We start from the raw sequence: 13846 nt of genomic DNA on the forward strand, positions 1-13846 counted from the left end.
TTTGTGATGCTCTATAAGTTTCTGTTTCTCTTTGTGAACAAATCTCAGTTGTTCCCTCTTGATTTTCAGGGATTCTTAGTCATGGCGGGGAAGCCTGTGCTTCACTACTTCAATGGCAGGGGCAGAATGGAGTCCATCCGATGGCTTTTGGCTGCAGCAGGAGTGGAGGTAAGGTGGCTGGGTGGACTGCTATTGTTTTTGTCTGCAGATCATTAAACACTTATTTCAGGAAAGTTATAGAAAACTACTTTTGAAAATTTTTGCACTGGGGTTGAACTCAGAAGTGCTTCACCACTGAGTTGTATCCCCAACTCTTTTTATATTGAGACAGGGTCTCGATAAGTTACTTGGGCCCTCGCTAATTGCTGAGGCTGGCCTCAAACTTTCAATCCACCTGCCTCAGCCTCCTGAGTTGCTGGGATTACAGGCCTACTCTACTGCACCAGCTAGAAAACAAAAAGCAGCTATTACCACATGCTCTTTAAATGTTGGCTGTGAAAGAACTAATTAGTCCTTTTAATTAAATGCCTAAATACTGTAGTAATTGTTAATACTAAACATATCCAAGATGTTACAGTGTTCTATAATAATTAACAAAAAAAGAAGAAGGAAGGGTGTGGGAGGAAGGAATGAAGGAGGGAGGCACAGAGGAAAGAAAGGAAGAGACTCATTTTGCTTCATAGCTTCTGATTCCATTCTTACCAGCCAAGTATGGCATTCATTTAACTACATTTGAATCAAGACTATTAAGATAATAGTACTTTTCTTTAAAAGCACAGAACAGTACTGACATAACATTATCGTTTACCACTAAAATTATAGCTGTCCTACACATCAATGAATTTTTTAATTATTAAAAATTTCTCAATACATTTTAAAAGTAGTTTATTAAAGCTTATAAAGAGCTTTCCAAATAAATCTTTGTGCCTCTAGCACATTCTGAATATAAAGCAATTTGCCTCTTCTGGAATCCATACAAAAAGCATTTTTCAGTTACTCTTAAATGGTCTCTTAGATAAAGGAACAAGTTTTCTTTGAACTTATGGTCTGTCCCATGGTGACTTAGTGAAAAATTAGCAAACAATACTGGTGACTTGACATTCACTAGGATATTTTATATGCTGTCTGAGATCTAACAGAGGTCTTACGTTCATCTGCTCTCCAGAAATGAAAATACCTTATATGAATGCATCTCAGAACATGGTTTAAATTGGAATATTTTGTGAAATGTACCACATTATGTCTTCCAGAAGTGCTTGAATAAAGCAACAACAACAAAATATCTGTGGAAGTTTCATTTTTTTCTAAAGTTGTATCTGGATTTTTTTTTTAATTTTAAATCAAGTTAGAAGGTTAAGCATGTACAAAGAATATTATAAATGAACATGACCCTGCTACCTGAGATGAACAATTGTTAAAATTTAGTCCTAATTCACTTAATATAGTCAGATAGTCTTCTGTTAAAAATAAAACATTAACAGATAAAGCTAAAATTCAGTTGGACCATCATCTTCCGGTCTGCTTGAATAACCTGTATCTAGCAAGTCTAGCTTTTATATTTTTGCATTTTTATCTGTATTTGCCAAAATTTGACTTGTGCACTTTGGGGAAAAAATTTACTTACATGGCTCCTTCTGTGTATCATTCTTTATTTTTCTCTTTAAACTCAGCTGGATAAATGACAGATGATAGATGTTGAAGATGAAAGAGAGAGACACAGGTCATTCTTTTATATCTTTTTTTTTAATCTCAATTTTTCGTATTGTTGCTTTATAATACTATGGTATTTATAAGAACAAAGGATATGGTCAGTAAATACTTTTAACATTCAAGAAGAAAGAATATGGCATCATAAAACATGCACAGGAGACAAGGGTTACCTATCAAAAACATTCCAACTTCTTTGGAGGTTACTAAATATTTTTTAGTATAGTTTTTTAAAAAAACTTAAACTTCTCATTTTTCCTTCTAAAGGCCTAATTTTTACAAAACAGTAATAGATCAGTCTTTCTCTCTGAGCCTCATGAATCTCTATCTTGGGCCTTCTGATTCCTCCCAGAGTTTTAGATTCATGTTGATAACATCATAACTTGTCAGAATTAGAAGGCAATTCTACAGTCAGTATCCATCTTCTTTTCTCAACTTTTCCTTGTCATTATGAGTCACAGTGAATTTTCAAAAGCTTAAGCATGCTCTTGTATATACCAGTTTGCTAAAATAGCTATGCTTCACTTATCTTTGGAAACCCCACAGTGCCCAACACAGACTCTCACTCAGCCTTTATGCAAAGTACAAAATCATTAAAAAAAAAAAAAAAAGTTCAGGAGGAAAAACTCAAAATAAAAAATAAAAAGGGATGGGAATGTAGCACAGGGGTAAGGCATCCATGGGTTCAATTCTCAGTAACACCCCCCAACCACCACAAAAATAAATAAATAAAAATAAAAATAAAAGGAAGAAAGAAAGCTTTGCTTTATACCTTGATTGTCCTTCTCTGTACTCCCATACTTGGTATCAAGTGTGGAATATGGCTTCAAATTGAAATGATTATTTAAATAAAGACAACACAGTTACCAAGCTAATAATATCTGGAAATGTAGTGGAAACCTTTTCCCTTGGAATGAAGGGAACCCAGCCCTGGTTCTTCTATCCTTTAGCCGAGGGACTTCAGGCAAGTCACTTGGCCTCTCTGGGCTTCCTAAGCATCAAATGAAAACTTGGAGAAGAAGAGCTCCAATATTATGCCAGCTGTCAGCAGAGCTTGTTTTTGTTTTTGTTTTGTTTTGTTTTGTTGTTGTTGTTGTTGTTGTGTGTGTTTTTCTTTTGGCTTTTCATTCATGGTTCTTTTTACTGATGAAAATATAAAAGAGAGAACACCACCAACTATCTGAACCAAGAATAGAAGGTGATGGTAAGATAGTACTTAATACTTAGTACTGGGGATCATCAAGCAGAAGAAAATTTATCAAATCAAAGGACTAAGAGAAAAGAGACCCCTCACACATACATATTACACACTCTATCCCTGCACAAAGATTCTTTTAAATGTGTAGCAAGGGTCCAACTTCCACCTTTTGAATGCCATATTTGTGCTGACTTAGCCATAGGAAAAGAACATGTCTACTGAATACCTGCTCATTTCTAGAGGAGAGCCCAATGAGGATGACTTACAATTTTTTTAGCATATCTTTATTTTCTGATTTTTCTATGAAGAGTTCTATAATTTATACAATAATATTGATAATATTTTAAATGAGTAAGAACTCTTACATCTTTTTTTTTTTTTTGCACCAGAGATTGAACCCAGGGGCACTAACCACAGAATCACATCTTCAGTCCTTTCGATTTTTTTATTTTGAGACAAGGACTCTAAGTTGCTGAGGCTTACTTTGAACTTGAGATCCTCCTGCCTCAGCTTCCTGATCCACTGGGATTACAGTCTTTGTTGTCTTATAAAAATAGCAGAATTCCCTGGAGACTGCTGTGTTTCCTGCTCTTGGATTAGAGTTAAAGTTAATGCTGGTCTTTGAGGTGTAGAAATGAGGTGGTCTGACACTTCAGTTTCATATTGTTAAAGGATTCAGGAGTGACACAAAGGAACTACATATTTGGTATACTTAAAACATTACTTTAGTCAGTAATTAGGCATTGTGTTTGTTAGCTTTTCATCACTGTGATCACTGTGATCAAAATACCTGACATAAACAACATAAAGGTGGAAAGATTTATTTTGGCTCAAGGTTTCAGAAGTTTCAGTCTATGGTCAGTTGAATCCAAGGCAGAAACATCATGGCAGAAGGACATGGCAGGGGAAACTACTTAGCTCATGGCATCTGGAAAGCAGAAAAGGAAAGAGAGAGAGAGAGAGAAAGAGATGCACATGCAGGGAACAAGAAATACCCTACCTACCCTTCAGAGCAAGCCCACAGTGATCTACTTCCTCCAACTAGGTTCTCCCTCCTAGTAATCTATTCTATCATCAAATATCAGCTATCAAACATCAAATGGATTAATCCACTGATGAGATCAGAGCCCTTGTGATCCTATCACTTCTCAAAAGCCCCACCTCTGAACATTGTTCACTGGTGAAAGAGCCTCAACACATGAGTTTTGGGGGTCACTTCATACCTAATCCTTTGACTTCCATGTAACTTTTTCCCATGGTATCAAGAGTAATAATAATAAAAACACTAATAACAATGTATTCTTACATTCTTTTTGTTTGTTTGTTCCTTAGTTTGAAGAAAAATTCTTTGAAACACGTGAAGAATTTGAAAAGTTAATTCAAGGTGAGATGAAAATCTTATTACTTTTGATGTTACATTAGATCAAAGAGATGAGATGGTGTCTCCATTACTATGATCACTCTCCCCACCCCCATCCCCACCCCTCTGTTTAATACTCTGAATAAGAGAAATAAAAACCGTACTGACAGTAACTATCAATATCTTACTCCTATATAAGGAAGGAAGTACCTGAGTCTTGCAATGAGCAGGAGCCCTGCCTCCACGCTTCTAAGTCTAATAGTTCCAGCTCTCTCCTTTTCTTTCCCCTGAACTTTGTCTTCTTTTTTTGCGGTTTCCAACGTCACGATACTGCACTGCTCCTTTGTTTCTTTTCAGTTTTCCAGGACTTAGTTAACTTCTTTATATTAAATTCTCTCTGCAAAAGTAACTGGCGTGGCTCAGTTTCCCAGTTAGACCCTCAGATAATGGAAAGGAGAACTGGCCCAGCTTCAGGTGTTTGATGGGGAAAGTGCAGAGCCAGCCTTACGGTTGCCCATCTGAGGAAGAGATGCAGACAGATGGACACACAGAGTTGAGGGAGAGGGAGAGAGAGAGAATTCTTTTTAATCAAAACATGGCCCTCCCTAGTTATGATTAGTTTGTTGGTTGGTTTTATTACAGAGAGTAATACAGTGGTTAAATAGTTCTGCTTACTCACTGATAATTAATAGGGATTGATGGAAATATGTTCAATAGTCTCATGACTTCATGAAAACAACCAGGCAGAGAAGGTGGGATAGACAAGAATGGCCCATCTGGAGCCTGAGTTAACACTCAGGGTATTATCATGGTAGCTCAAAGGTAAAAGAATGGAGTGGCCATAGGAAAGGAGACAAGGGAGGACTGGGGTCGTGGCTTAGTGGCAGAGTGCTTGCCTAGCATGTGCAAGGCCCTAGGTTCAATCTTCAGCACCACATAAAAATAAATAAACAAAATAAAGAATTGTGTCCATGTATAACTAAAAAAAGAGTATTAAAAAAAAGAGAGAGGGCTGGGGATGTGGCTCAAGCGGTAGTGCGCTCGCCTGGCATGCGTGCGCCCCGGGTTCGATCCTCAGCACCACATACCAACAACTAAAAAAATAAATAAATATTAAAAATTCTCTCTCTCTCTCTCTCTCTCTCTCTCTCTCTCTCTCCTCTCTCACTCTCTCTTTAAAAAAAAAAGAGAGAGACAAAGGAATTAAAGAGGAATCTTTGGCAAGAAAGTGTGTGTGTGTGTGTGTGTGTATACACATACTTATATTTATTTATAATATATATAATATTAATATAATATATATTTATATATATATATATATTTTTTGGTGTCTTCCAGGATATTCAATACTGTGTCTGACCCTCCACACTTTGTTTTTGTATAAGTGAATGCATAAATATTTCTCCTTTTACTTAGTCTCTAAAAATATTTTGATAAAAATTATTTTATTATAATAGTTCCATTTTGTATCATCTTTAGAAAAGAAAACTCAGTTACCACTATCAAGAACAATATATAATCCAGCTTTCTTTTGTGTTTTTCAAGGTGGAACCCTGATGTATGAACGAGTGCCCATGGTGGAAATGGATGGAATGAATTTGGTAGAATCCAGGCCATTCTAAGATACATAGCTGCAAAATATGGCTTGTATGGAAGGAACCTGAAGGAGCAAGCCTGGTACAGAAAACACTTGTGACTTAAAAACAGAATAAAAACCTAACATTGAGGTTTATTAGCTGCCACATTTAGTGTAATTCTTGATTAATAGAAAATTCTTTTCTTGTTTTTTAACATTTTATCATGAAAAATGTAACACATATCAAAAGAGAGAATATAATAGCACCTATTATAAAACATTTATCTTCATAGTTACCAATTCATGGCCAAACACTACAGTTTTTTTTTTTTTTAACATCCAGATGCTATATTTAGCTCTCATTCATAAAAGAAATCAGGCATTTCTCATGATTTGTTTGCCTCCACTAGGTGGAAGCAGCACTCAAGAGTAAATCCAAAGAATACTGAATATTTTGTCAGGGAGCCATTTAACCCTGTGAAATTGAATCTGGACACGGTCCTGGAAACTACCTCATCAGACTCAGAATACACCAGATACACCCCCAGCTTCCCAGACTCTATAGATAATTCTCATGTGCACCAACCAGTCAATTTGTGTGGGCAGACCCATCTACAAACTAGTAAAAGTCTTGTCTTACCTGTTTAAAACAACCACCCTAAATTGTAAAGTACTGCACAGAATTAGAAAGCCGTTGTTTGGTAAACAACAAAGAGTTCGTTTTTACTAAATAAGAAGTGTTTTCTCATTGATTAAGCCATTGTTTCATTTCAAAAATGTATTTTTAGAAACTTAGTTTAAAATTTTCATGCAATACAAATTTTTAGATTGACCCTGTGTTATGTCTTAACCATAAGCATTCTCTTGCTTTCTAGTAGTTCCTTCTAAATTCTGCCGACTACATTGCTGCAGTGTAGTTTAACATGATCCTTTGTCTCTATTTTTATAAAGGGCTAGTTGGATTTAGAGGGTTTATCAGACTCAGGTTTTTTAGATACAGGTTCCAGTGGGTTTTGCAAGACTACTTCATGGGTGTTGAGAAGCAGAACGTCTACTTATCTATCCGTCATGATATTAGTAGCTGTAGGCTTCAGTGCTATCATTCCTTCCACATTTATTATCTGGAATACTTCTATAAAAAAAAATCTCCCTCACGTACTACCTGGTTACTTGGAGGTACATTTTCCTATAGAGAAGACAGAAGACAGGATTGATGCTTGGTTCTTTCTCCTTGTTGACCAGTTTTCCAAATAATGAATTGGTTCACATGCATCCTCCAAAAGTGACCTATTGCTTGTTGTTATTCTTTATGCATCTGAACGAATCAATCTGCACATCTTTAATATGTTTCAATTTATTTCCGTTGTTATATGCTCAAATTGTTCTGCCTTTGGTCAATGGGATCCAAGTGGCTCCTGGAATTTTTTTACCTTACCCTAGTGGCTCTGATAACTTATTTATTTTCTGGTATAATGTGTTGATCCAGATCAGTCCTATTTATCTCTTGCTTCAGGCCTGGACTCAGTCATTTCTCTAAGGAGCTGTGGTTCTTTTTAATGTAAAATAGTTTTAAAGTAGTTAATTTCTAGAACTCATGTTTGTAAATTGAAAATGAATCAATGATTTACTTATACATACTTTAATTGGTTTGTCACTATGATAAAGTCTCGTATGTGTTTATATTTTAAAACTCCTTTAACCAACTACACAGTCCCACAACATCTCTAAGGCTTAATGGTTCTCTAATATTAATCCATTGCTGCCACATACTCTCCCACAGTTCTAAGCTGACAGGGCTCAGCTGAGTCTCTCATGAAGCACTTCACTCATGTCTGGCATCTGGGTTGGGAGACCTGGAACATGTGGACAACATCAGGCACCTCTCTCTCCCCCATATACCTTCTCCATGTGGCCAGCTTGAGTGTACAGCAGGAGGTTCTCAGAGTAGTTAGACTTCTTAAATAGAGGCTGGCTGCCCTTAGAGCAATTGATAAGAGAACCAGGTGGGATTTGGAAGGATTCTTATGGCCTACCCATGGAAATCCAAGAACATTACTTCCCTACACTGGTCTAGAAAGTGCCCAAAGCCCATTCATATCCAAGGGGAGAATGAGACTTAATCCAATGGCAGGAGGAGCAAAGAATTTGAGACCATTTTCAAGACACACATTACTATTCTGGGTTAAAGCTAAAAGGCCCATGTTTCACAAAGATTAGGAAACTCCCCTTGGACAGAGATTTTTCCAATACCCACACCAGGAGTATTCTCACTATGCCTTGGTTCCTTGACAGACATAAGGCCATCTTTCCTTCCATTCAGGCATGGAAATGAAGGTGGAGGCAAGTGGGAACTTGCAGAGCAAGTTTTGTGCTCTGTTAAATTGCTCTACTGTCTGTGTTTGAGAACTTCTGATACAGATGGAGAGGTTTGGGGCCGGACAGAGGTCTGTAGTTACCTCTTCCTCCACATGTATCACATGTACTAACATGGTGATCACACTATTATTACATTCAAATAACCAAATACAATCTTTGACCAGTTTATTATTATGGCATCCTTTTAATACTTTGTGTGAGTATGTCTATGTGTGTGAGAGATTAACATTAGTGTTACATAATTGACGTCACACACACACACACACACACACACACACACACACACACACCTGCCTAGATATTTGAGTTCTATAATTATTCCTATCTTCCAGATTGAGCTCTTAATATCCCAAAGGAACAGCATTCCATTATTATGCTTGGTGTTAGCTCACAAAACAATATTCCAGGAGGGCCCCTGGTAGTCAAGAAGATGAAACTGAGGCACTACTTTAAATGTTTCTTTGGTCCATAACATGATATTCCCTTCTTCTGGAAAAACACGACCTGGAAAGTTAGGGTACCTATGACCTATGCTAAATAACTGTTAATTAAATAATTTGTATTATATGATTCAGCCATGTTAAATATATTTAAATGCATATATTTAATCATTTTTGGAACTATCACCCTTCCTATAGGATTGACATGTATGTAGAAGGCTTGAGGGACCTGAGTGACATGATTATGTACTTTCCACTATCTCTGCCTGAAGAGAAGGAAATGAATCTTGAGTATATTCTCCAGCGAGCCACTACGAGATTCTTCCCTGTCTATGAGAAGGTAAGTGACAGACTTATGTTTTGCTTGATGACTTGGATCAAGGAGAAGAAAAATGAACTAAACTAAATGTAAATAAAGAATTTTATGGTGGATGAAGGATGGCCAAACCCTCTGTAAAAACTCAAAATTCTTCCCTCACTTGCAGTTATAAAACAAATCTGCCTTCCTCCCACTAGGCTCTTCTGAATTTTGTTTTATTTTTTAAGGATTTCATGCATAACTTCAGAACCATTTGTGGTTCTGGTGCTGACAGAATTTCAGTTACCTGATTTAATTCTGGAGTAAAATAAAGCTTTAAAACAGGACTTGGGGTGGAAATCAGAGTCGCACACTAATTAAAGAGTTGTTGGGAAGGATAATATTATTTCTAAAATGCACTGGCTAATACTAGGGTTCAGGGAAGTTTATCAAGTTAGCTGAATCCTATGCAACAGTCTAAAACTTTAAAAAATGTTTTCAAAATAACCCTTTGTTTCTTGTGTCTCTAAACTTTTAGCATTTATAAAATTATGTCTGAAAAGCTTGTGCCTTAAGCAAACACCTAGACTGCATTGCTAACACCAGGGTTAGGACCTTCTTTAGCTATCTACACTCTTACCTCTAGGAACACTCATTATGATATTAGTGTCGGAAAGAATCATTAAAAATGTCATGGTTTTGGTAAAAAAATAAATGATCCAGATGAGTTTTCCAAATCTACTGCCAATGCTGGTTTAGTCCACCCTTTCTGGGCTCAGGAACAATAGTTCTAAAAGAATGACGTAGTACATATATTTAAATGTATTTATCACCATCAAATCGTGTAATCAGACTATTTAATTAATACTTAGGTATTTAGCATAGATTACAGGTAGCCTAACTTCCCAAACCACACTTTTTTTCTCTTAATCACATTCTGTGAATTTTCGGTCTCTTTGTTCTAAGTTGTATCAAACTGTAAATATTCTATACCTTGCATTTTCTCTGTATCATTTCCTTCATAAATATATAAGATAATATACTAACTTGTAATCGGCACATAATTTAAGAAATTTTTACCCTATAATTTTATAAATATTGGCAATGAAAGGATGTCTGACACCACTCTTCCTAATGACTGAAGTTTTTGTCATACAGTATCATAAAGTAAAGACACTTCTCTCATGGCTGAAGATAGTGACAATGACAATATCACTAACTGCAGTATTAATCATGATGATGTCATTGTCACCTCCACAGAATGATAAGTACTGTGCTATGTATTTGGCATATTTGCCCTTTTAATCTTAGTCCATAAAGAGGTGCAATGATTGTCCCTTTTATAGATGAGGCAACAACAGCTGAAAGTAACTTGCCCAATGTCATACAACTAACAAAGCTGACACTTGCACTCAAGTCTCTAAATTCTGATCACATGTCCATGCGCCATAAGATCATAAAGTTGGGGAGCTAGCATATACTTTACAATCTAATTTTTCATTTTGTATTCTATCAATTTTAACTCAAAGTGACTCATAAATTACAGTTCTATTACAAGAAAACTCACTTGTAAAAACTCCCTGAAAACAAAGTCCCCTCCAGAAGCAGCATAACTAAGGAATCTGCTCAGAGGCAGGGCACACTCAGACCTGGAAAAGCCACCAAGCCAGGTGCTGCACTAAAACCATTCATAGAGGTTCACAGGGTAGGTCACGGGAGCAAGCCGTTTCCTGTGGTCAGGTCAGGGGGATTGGAGTTGCTCCACCTCTTTCAGGTGAACTGAAGCTCCAAGAGACGGGGTTGGCTCAAGCTCATACAGCTGCCCAGGGGGCAGAGAACAGATTAGAAACCAGGTCTCTTAACTTCTAGAACACTTTCTAGAAGACTTTTCTAGAAGACTAGATCACTAATTTACATGTGAGGTGTGCCCTTAGTCCTTTACCTTCTTCTCAACTATCATGCAGGCACTAAGAGACCCTGGGAAAGATTTCCTTGTGGGGAGTCAGCTGAGCTGGGCTGATATACAGCTCCTTGAAGTCATCTTAATGGCTGAAGAGTGCAAACCCAGTGTCCTCTCAGACTTCCCTCTGCTACAGGTAATGCTATCCAGAGTCCCCAAGAATTTCAGAGAGAATGAATATGCATCATTCCTTTTTTTATTGTCATTCACTCAAGAACGTTCTAACTTCTTTATGCCAAGGCCTGTACTAGAAATATAAAGATGCCCTCCAAAAACATACCTAGTCAGGGAGACAGACACACAGACAGGTATCTTCTATACAATGTGATAAATTAAAAAATAAAACATGGGAAAGCAGACAAGGGTCACTTGCACCAGCACAGAGATTTGAGGCAGGCTTCTTGCAGGGCTGAAGCCTCAGAGTAGAGCCTCAATAAAAGTTGCTTAATTTTCTAGATGAAGTAAGAAGAAAAACATAAGATAATATCATAGCCGGGTGCAGTGGTGCATGCCTATAATCCCAGCAGCTAGGGAGGCTGAGGCAAGAGGATCACAAGTTCAAAGCCAGCCTCAGTAAAAAGCGAGGTGCTAAGCAACTCAGTGAGACCTGTCTCTAATAAAATACAAAATAGGGCTGGGGATGTGGCTCAGTGATCAAGTGCCCCTGAGTTCAATCCCTGGATCAAAAAATATATATATATAATATCATCCCAGCACAGACATTACTCAACAACAACCACATAACCATTGATGAAGCTTCTTCATGTCATGCATCGAACCAAGAATCAAATGCACTTTACCTCAGTTATTTTATTTATCTTTTTTAAGAGAGAGAGAGAGAGACTTTTTAAGTTTATTTTTCAGTTTTCGGTGGACACAACATCTTTATTTATTTATTTATTTTTTACGTGGTGCTGAGGATCGAACCCAGTGCCCCACGCATGCCAGCGAGTGCGTTACCGCTTGAGCCACATCCCCAGCCCCTACCTCAGTTATTTTATTCCATCCTCAAGATAGACAGGAAATGAGACTCAGAGGTTAAATAACTTGCACATACTTGCACATAAATAACTTGGGTTTTGGGACTTATACGCAAACCTCAGTCTGTCTGATTCCATGACCCAAGTTCTAAAGATTTTGCTACATTAGTGGCTTCCTTTATAATCTTTAAAATATTTCAAACATTGCTAGGTAACATGAGGGCTGGGGATGTAGCTCAGTTGGTAGAGTGCTTATCTAGCATATGCAAGGCTCTGGGTTTAATCCCTAGCACCAAATTCACACACACAAAAATTAAAATATTTGTAACATGAGTTAATGACAATTCTGCAGCCTCAATTTTCCACTTCATATTACTTTATAACCATGTTTTACTATTGTTATTTAGTCTACCTCACTTGTACACAATTTTATCTGTTGAATGTTTTTTGAAATTTCCAATACATAATATTCCATTTATTGTGCTTAATGAAAATCACAAACAACTTAAATGTCCAATACCTGAAAAAATATCTACATAAATGAGATACATCAGCTGGATAGAATTTTGTGCAGCTACTTAAAATGATGTTTTCAAAGATCATGTAAGAACATGAAAAATGTTTATGGCATAGGAAAACTGAGGACTTCTCCTTACAAGTCAGCAGAATTTTACTTTGTTTATTGTACTATATTCTTCTCTCATGAATCTTGACATTTTATATTGTAGGAATTCAAGGTCAGAATCAGCCACATCCCCACAATTTACAAATTTCTCCAGCCTGGAAGCCAGAGAAAGCCTCCACTGGATGAAGAATCCATTAAGAAAGTGAAGAAAATATTCAAATTTGAAAATGGCATGTTTCTCAAAAACATGAGCACTATAGAAGCTGAGTATTAGCAATTCAAGAGGTTGAATTCAAGAGGTTCAGGACATACTGCACACTTCATTTATAGGAAGGCCCAGTAAAATATTCTAAAGATATGTTAATAAAGAAACAAAAGTAATAAATGCATAAGGAAATAAAGTCCCTAAAACTTGCCTGCAAATTAGAAAACTCCTTTTCTATTTTTCCTAAATATTCTGACACCACTTAGAATGATCCAAATATGAATTCTTTAAAAAAAATAATAAAGAATTCTTCTGGATTTTCCATGTGCAAAGGGTGAAATCATAAGTAAGCAAACAGATATCAAGGATTTCTTTAAAAACCAAAAACCGAACGGCAAGAAGGGCATGTATCACCATCATTCACTTCTACCATCTTTTGGGAACAGTCCAGGACTCTGTACAGCTTCAATTACTTCCTAAAACTTTGTCACTTGAGTATGTCACAGTATTTCATATATTTCTATGATCAATTTCTATATCACTGTCATAATCAAAGGCTGAGTAAAAGCTGTTGTCAGTCTGAACCTGCAGGCTCTTCCCTTCATCTTTGACAGGTGACAAATAAGGAGAGTAGCTCAGTTATGACAGTATGTTCCAGCCTTGCTTGTGGTTAATAATTTCTTTGGCATCATTAGAATTGATGGGATTTTTTTGGGGGGGTTCTTTTTTAAAGTATATCAAGGACTTTGTTTAAGTTTCCTTTGGGGTTCAACCAATAGGGTTTGGGTTTTTTTCCTCTTAATTGAATTCCTTGTCACTATCAGCTGGCAAATGAAACCAACCTAGCACAACCAGATCTATTCTGCTGCTAAGGGCTGAAGACTCTGCACTCCCTCGCTTAAACAAAGGGTATGGAACCGATAGGACTAAAATCACAGGCTTTTAGACCTCTGAGGGGTCTTGTTGACCATTAAGTTAAAGTCTTCCTTGAGGAAGAGGAATTGAGTCCAGAGACAGGGAGTAACCTCCCAAGAACACACTAGTCAGCGGCAGATGCCTTGGACATTAGAAGTTCTAACTATGCCCAAATTTGAAGTGGTGATTTGAGGGGAGAAAAATAC

General features: G+C 36.9%; 1 pseudogene across 1 annotated transcript; it reads left to right on the forward strand.

The window, feature by feature from the left end:
• The first annotated feature begins 81 nt into the window (after positions 1–81).
• LOC113191214 (glutathione S-transferase-like) lies at positions 82–12994 on the forward strand (annotated as a pseudogene). The gene is made up of 5 exons (XR_013344152.1): positions 82–168; positions 4238–4289; positions 5811–5942; positions 8856–8997; positions 12624–12994. The product of XR_013344152.1 is annotated as a glutathione S-transferase-like (transcript).
• Positions 12995–13846: the final 852 nt, after the last annotated feature.

Source organism: Urocitellus parryii, chromosome 8 (genome assembly GCF_045843805.1).
Source record: "Urocitellus parryii isolate mUroPar1 chromosome 8, mUroPar1.hap1, whole genome shotgun sequence".
NCBI classification, from domain to species: domain Eukaryota; kingdom Metazoa; phylum Chordata; class Mammalia; order Rodentia; family Sciuridae; genus Urocitellus; species Urocitellus parryii.